This window comes from Ranitomeya variabilis, chromosome 1, assembly GCF_051348905.1.
Source record: "Ranitomeya variabilis isolate aRanVar5 chromosome 1, aRanVar5.hap1, whole genome shotgun sequence".
Taxonomy (NCBI): domain Eukaryota; kingdom Metazoa; phylum Chordata; class Amphibia; order Anura; family Dendrobatidae; genus Ranitomeya; species Ranitomeya variabilis.
In genome coordinates, this window is record NC_135232.1 from 68,796,384 (window position 1) to 68,802,984 (window position 6,601).

Consider the following 6,601-nt stretch of genomic DNA (forward strand, 5'->3'; position numbering starts at 1 on the left):
GTGTATATTTTTGATATTTATTACTGTTTGGAGGTGTTCCTTTACATATGGGCATGATCTTTTTCTTCTTGTCGTTTTTTCATGTTTTGTTACAAGCCCATAGTGAACCTTCCTCTTTTTGATATATATTCTTTGTGGTGCCCTCCATCTATTCGTTTTCAGATAGAGAGAGTTGCTGTAGCAGGGAGAGTTGCTAAATACAGTCTTTAGACAGGGATTAGGGCTTTGCAGTACGTTGCTAAATATATAGCTGTGGCAGTTGACCATGTTTTTATTTTTGGGGTATAAAAAATCACTATATTGTTGTACATAGAGTATTAGTTGCTCTGTGGTACATTTCTGTGTTATATAACACTCCAAAAAAAAGAACTTAAATATTTTTAGTATTCAATTACTTATCCATATAGTATTATGTGCTTTTGCGGTGCATTTCGGTGTTTTACCATACTCCCAAAAAGTGTTGAAACATTTTTCTGTATTCAATTACTCATTCTTAGACAATTGTCTGGTCTATGGTACATTACCATGTTATATAACACTCCCAAAAAACGTTGAAACATTTTTCTGTATTCAATTACTAATTTATTTACTATTGTGTTGCTGTGGTACATTACAGTGTTACATAACACTTCCTAAAAGTGTTGAAACATTTTTCTGTAATCAATTACTCATCCATATACTATTGACGAGAGGAATATCAGAGCCAAAGGAAGCTTGTGCAACAGTGGAATCATGCAGGAGACACAAGGCTCTGTCGCTCATTTCTACATGTCAGGGCTCCAATGCTACCCGAAGCCAGGTCACCTGCAGCCCAGGCAACTGGTAACCGCACTCCAGGATGCTGGTGGAGGTAGTACTCCCCTGCTTCCCAAGGAAGGAAACGAAGAGAACACCTGAAGAAGATTACTCTAGTACCCTCCATGACTTTTCCCTGCCTTTGCACTTTCTACAAAGCCTTTATGAGTGTAAAAGTACATCAACTAAAATTTCTAAATATTTAAGTTCAAAAATTCTTTATGGAGACACTTAGTAATTCATACAGTTTGACACAGTTCTTGTTACATTCCCATGGTATGTAACACTCCAAAAAAGCATTTAAAATTTTTCTGGATTAAATGCTCATTCATATCCATCCAGCCATTCCAAAAAAGCATAAAAAAATTTGATTGGAATCATGTCATCCATATACTATTATGTGCTCTGTGGTAATTTTTGTGGGCATAAAACACTCCAAAAAGGTTTTAAAAAAATTAAAGTATTCAATGTCTCATCCATATAGTTTTACGTGTTCTGTGGTACATTTTAGTGGCATATAAAACAGAAAAAGGGTTGAAATATTTTTCTGTATTCAGTTACTTGCCCATATACTATTACGTGCTCTGTGGTACACTTTGGTGTTAAAAAACAGTCCAAAAAAGCGTTGAAAATTTGTCTATATTCAATTAGTCATCCATACATCCATACATACATTTCAGTGTACATAAAACTCCCAAAAAGTGTTGATATGCAAATTGCCTCTTCAGAGAAAAGAGGACTTGAACTCTATAGTGCCACCTGTTGGATGTAGCAATCCTACAAGTTACAATCAACCCTTTAACGAGTCATGCAATATGACTTAGGATAAAAGCCAAATCAGTATCTTAATTCGCAGACATGGTGTTTCGGGCTGTTGGCCCTCGTTAGTGCGAAGCATGAGAACTGATTTGGCTAGGTGAGAGGCTCTGGACTGAGGTCTAAGGGGTAAGGTTTCTCCTTGTGGAGAGTGACAAAAAGTGTTGAAAAGCTTGTCTGAATTAATATAGTCATCCATACAGTACTCAGTACTTTCTGCGACATTTCGGTGGCATATAAGACTCCAAAAAAGTGTTGAAAAGTTTGCCTGAGTTCAGTTAGTTATCCGTAGAGTATTAGATGCTTTCTTTGATATTTCGGTTGTATATAAGGCTCCAAAAAAGCTTTTAAAAATTAATTAGTCATCCATATAGTATATGGTATTTTCTGCAACATTTTGGTGGTATATAAAACTCAAATAAATCATTGAAAAATTTGGATGAGTTCAATTAGTCATCCAAACAGTATTAGGTGCTTCCTGTGACAATTCAGTGGTATAAAGCGCTCCAAAAAAGTGTTGAAAAAAAATGGTCTGGATTCAATTAGTCATTCAAACAATATTAGGTGCTTTCTGTTAAATTGTTAAATTTTGGTGGTATATAAGACTTCAAAACAGCTTTAAAAATTTTGTGTGGATTAAATTAGTCATTCATATAGTATTTGGTACTTTCTATGTCATTTCAGTGGTATGTAAGACTCAAAAAAATCATTTAAAAATTTGTCTCGACTCAATTAGTCATCCGTACAATAATAGATGCTTTTTGTTACATTTAAGTGGTATATAACTCTCCAAAAAGTTTTAAAATTTTTTGAGGTATTCCATTACTCATTCATAGAATTTTACGTGCTCTGGGATACATTTCAATGGTATATAAAAATAAAAAAAGTGTTCAAAATTTTTTTTGTATTGTTACTCAAAATGTTTTCGGCATTCAATTACTCATCCATAGACTATTCCGTGCTCTGGGGTACAATTTAGTGGTATATAACACTCCAAATAAGGTAAATTTCTATGGTATATAGCACACACTTAAAGAAGGCATTCAAAATGTTTTCAGTATTAAATTACGTATCCATAGAGTATTACGTGGCTCCTGTTACATTTTTGTTGTATGTAAGACTCCAAAAAAGCATGGAAAAAAATTCTGTATTTAATTAGTCATCCATAGAGCATTAGGTGCTTTCTGTGACATTTTGGAGATATATATAACAGTCAAAAAAAGCATTGAAAAAATTGTCTGGATTATGTTATTCATCCATTCAGTATTAGAAGCTTTAAAATTTGTCTGGATTCAATTAGTCATCCATATGTTATTGGGGTTTTTTCTCTTAAATTTTGGTTGTATGTAAGACTTCAAAAAGCATGAAAAAAGTTTATGTATTAAATTAGTAGTCCATAGAGCATTGAGTGCTTTCTGTAACATTTTGGTGGTATATAACACTCTAAAAAAGCGTTTAAAAATTTGTCTGGATTCAATTAGTCATGCATACAGTATTAGCTGCTTTCTGTTACACTTCTGTGGCATACATCACTTCAAAAAAGCTTTGAATTTTTTTTTCGGTATTGCATTACTCATCCATAGAGTATTCTGTGCTCTGGGATATATTTCTGTGGTATATATAGCACTCCAAAAAAGGTGTTCAAAAATTTTCTGTATTGAATTACTCATCCATAGAGCATTACATGCTTCAGGGTAAATTTCAATGGTATATAACACTCCAAAAAAAGCATTGAAATTTCTTCAGTATTCCATTACTCATCCATAGAGTATTATGTGCTCTGGGATATATGTGATATATAACACTCCAAAAAGCATTCAAAAAATTTTCTGGATTAAATTAGTAATCCATACAGTGAAACATGCTTAGAGGATGACAAGGCAACAAAGATGGCAGAATCCCATGAGAATTCTGATGGAGCAACTTGGCGAATATTGGATTTTAACCTGACCAAACTGGTGCGACATTAGAGTTGGCAGTAACCTGTGGTCCGACTGACGTTTCAAACCAAGGTCACGTTCCTCAAAATGGAGAGTCAACATCTAAACAGGATTACTGTATTACCCTCCTTATAATTTTTTCCTGGCTTTTCACTTTCTGCAGAGCGTTTATGAGTGTAGGAGTACATCAACTACACTTTCAAAATTTTTACGTTCAAAACATTTTTCTGGATAACTTTTGTTATATATACTCTAGAACTTGGTTTGTGTGAAATTTTGTTGGCTTGAAATAAGAACCTAAATTAGCCTGCAACAGTTGTAGAAATTTGGTTGTTAAAATATAGACTATTGTCATATATACAAATGAACTTGGTTTGTGTGAAATTGCATTGGTTTGAAATAAAAAACTAAACTTGTCCTGATACAGGTATAGAAATTTGGTTGTTCAAACATTTACTGTTGTCATATATACTGTTGAACTTGGTTAGTGTGAAAGTTTGCTGGTTTTAAAAAAAAAACTAAAATTGTTCTGCTAAATATAAATATATATATATATATATATATATATATATATATATACTGTATACATATATATATATATATATATATATATATATATATATATATATATATATATATATTGTCCCTCGGTCCCCAGCCACCACTATTTCTCCTATAGTGGCATTGCCACCTTGTACCAGAATGTGTCCAGGAACAGCACCCGTGTCCTTACCATCATGATTAATGGGATTGTCCACTTAACGTCCAAAATGTGGACAAGCGCTTGTGGTCAGGGATGCTACTTTGCCATGATGGTACATTGGGTGAACATTGTGGAGGCCAAGGCAGAGTTCTATCCTGGCATGGCACATGTGGTACCGAGGCCGAGGATTTCTGGCCCTACTTCTATCAGGTTTTCTTCACTTCCTTCATCAGTTCCTGCATCCCCCCTGTGCGCCTCCTCATGCTCCATCTCTGATGTGGTATCTCAGTGCACAACGTCCATATCAGTCGGAAGCTGGAAGCTCTGCATCACTGTCTCAGCAAAGTGACAACATGCTCTACTGATGCTAATTTGTCTACGAGATAAACCACACACACTGGCATAGTTATCAAAGGGAACAACAAACCAGACAGATCTGTGGCTCTCGACGCTGAACCTACAGCCAGGCATGGTTGTGTGTGATAATGGATGTAACCTGGTGGCAGCTGTGTAGCCTGGCAAGCTCACAAATGTATCATGCTTGGCTCAACTTTGTAGTTCAGTGATTTCGGAACACCTACCCAGATTTGACATAGCTTCTGCTCAAGGAACGCCGTGTCAGCGCCAATTTCCACAAGTCAGATACAGCTGCCACCCCTGTGGCAGTTCTGCAACAGCGCATCCAAGTGTCAGCTCACCAACTGGTGTGCAACATGCTGGAACTCCACACTACACATGCTGGCAAGGCTTTGTCAGCAGCAGAGGCCAGTTGTGGAATGCCAGCTCCAACATGCCCGTTGGTATTCTGATCAGCCTCCACACATAACAACTGAATAGTGGGCATGGATGTCTGACATTTGTGTGAGTCTCCAAGGCTTTGATGACTCCACAAAGATGGGGAGCGGCAATGATGCCATCATCAGTGCAACGATCCCTCTTCTGCGCCTACTTAGACGGTCGTTGCTGACAATTACATATTAAGGTTTGCATGCAGACCAGGTAGAGATGGAAGAAAACAGAAGACAGAGAGATACTATCCAGCCCAGCCTCATCTCATCTGCTCAGCAGACTGGAATAATGAAGAGGTGGAGGCTGAGAAGGAGGAGGAACAGGACCTGGCTGACAGAGCAAAAGAGGCTAGTAGTCACACAAGCTTCATCCTGTCTCTTCTATGTGGATGGGCTGAGGAGGGGAATGAGGAGGAAGAGATGGAGGAAGAGGATATGAAGAGTAGTTATCATGGTGGAGACAGGAAAGTGTTGGCTGTAGGGACCTTGGCACATATGGCAGACTTCTTGTAATGTGCTACCTTTCCCGTGACCCTCATGTTACATTCACCTTGGCCAATAAAAGAGTACTGGTTGTTCACCCTGCTAGACCCATGCTACAAGCAGTACTTTGCATCTCTTCTTCCTAAAGCAGAGAGGTCGTTTAAAATGGTTCTATACCAGAATGTTATTGTGAAAAATATGTCACAAAAATTCCCATCAGATAGCGCAATCAGCAGGGGGAAAGCTTATTTGCCCAATCAAAGAGGAGAGGCGAGGGAGATACACACCAGGTACAGCTGAAGCAGGGGTACACTGTCAAAGGTTTGAGCAAATTTAGTGACACCATCCTTGCATCCATGCCCTGATAACCAGAAATTTTAGACAAGGAAGGCAAGGTTTTTAAAGATGGTCAAGAAATACCTGGCCAACAAAACCAGAGTACACCCTAATTCCTCTGCGACATTTAGCTATTGGGTCTCAAAGCTGGACACCTGGAATGAGCTGTCCCTCTATGCCTTGAAGGTGTTGTGCTGCCCTGTCACTAGAGTCTTCTCAGAGCACATTTTTAGTGCCACCAGAGGGGTCATAACGGACAGGTACTTTCACCTACCAATAGAAAGTGCTGACAGGCTGACTCTGATAACAAGGAACAAAGCCTGGATTAGATCAGAATTTTCCACACCAATAGATGACAGCAGCACATAAAGTGTTTTTAATATTCAATATTTAAATGAGGCCTGCCAGTTTATACCTTCTAGGGTCTATAGATGACTGGATGACTCTACTTGTAATTTTTTCCAGGTTTTGCACTTTGCACAAAGCCTTTATGAGTACAGATGTACCACAACTACACTTTCTTCTTTCTACACTTACTTTTTTTTGGGAGGCACTCCAGTTGCTAATTATTGGCAGGCTTTGCACTGTGTGCAGAGCTTTTATGAGTGTAGGAGTAACGCGACTACAGTTTGTACACAGTATTTGAATAAGGCACTCGGTTCAAGTAACAAGAATTCGAGCATTTTAGTCCTTGCTCATCTTTAGTGGAGTGAAAGAAGATAGCTAACATTTGTAGGTCA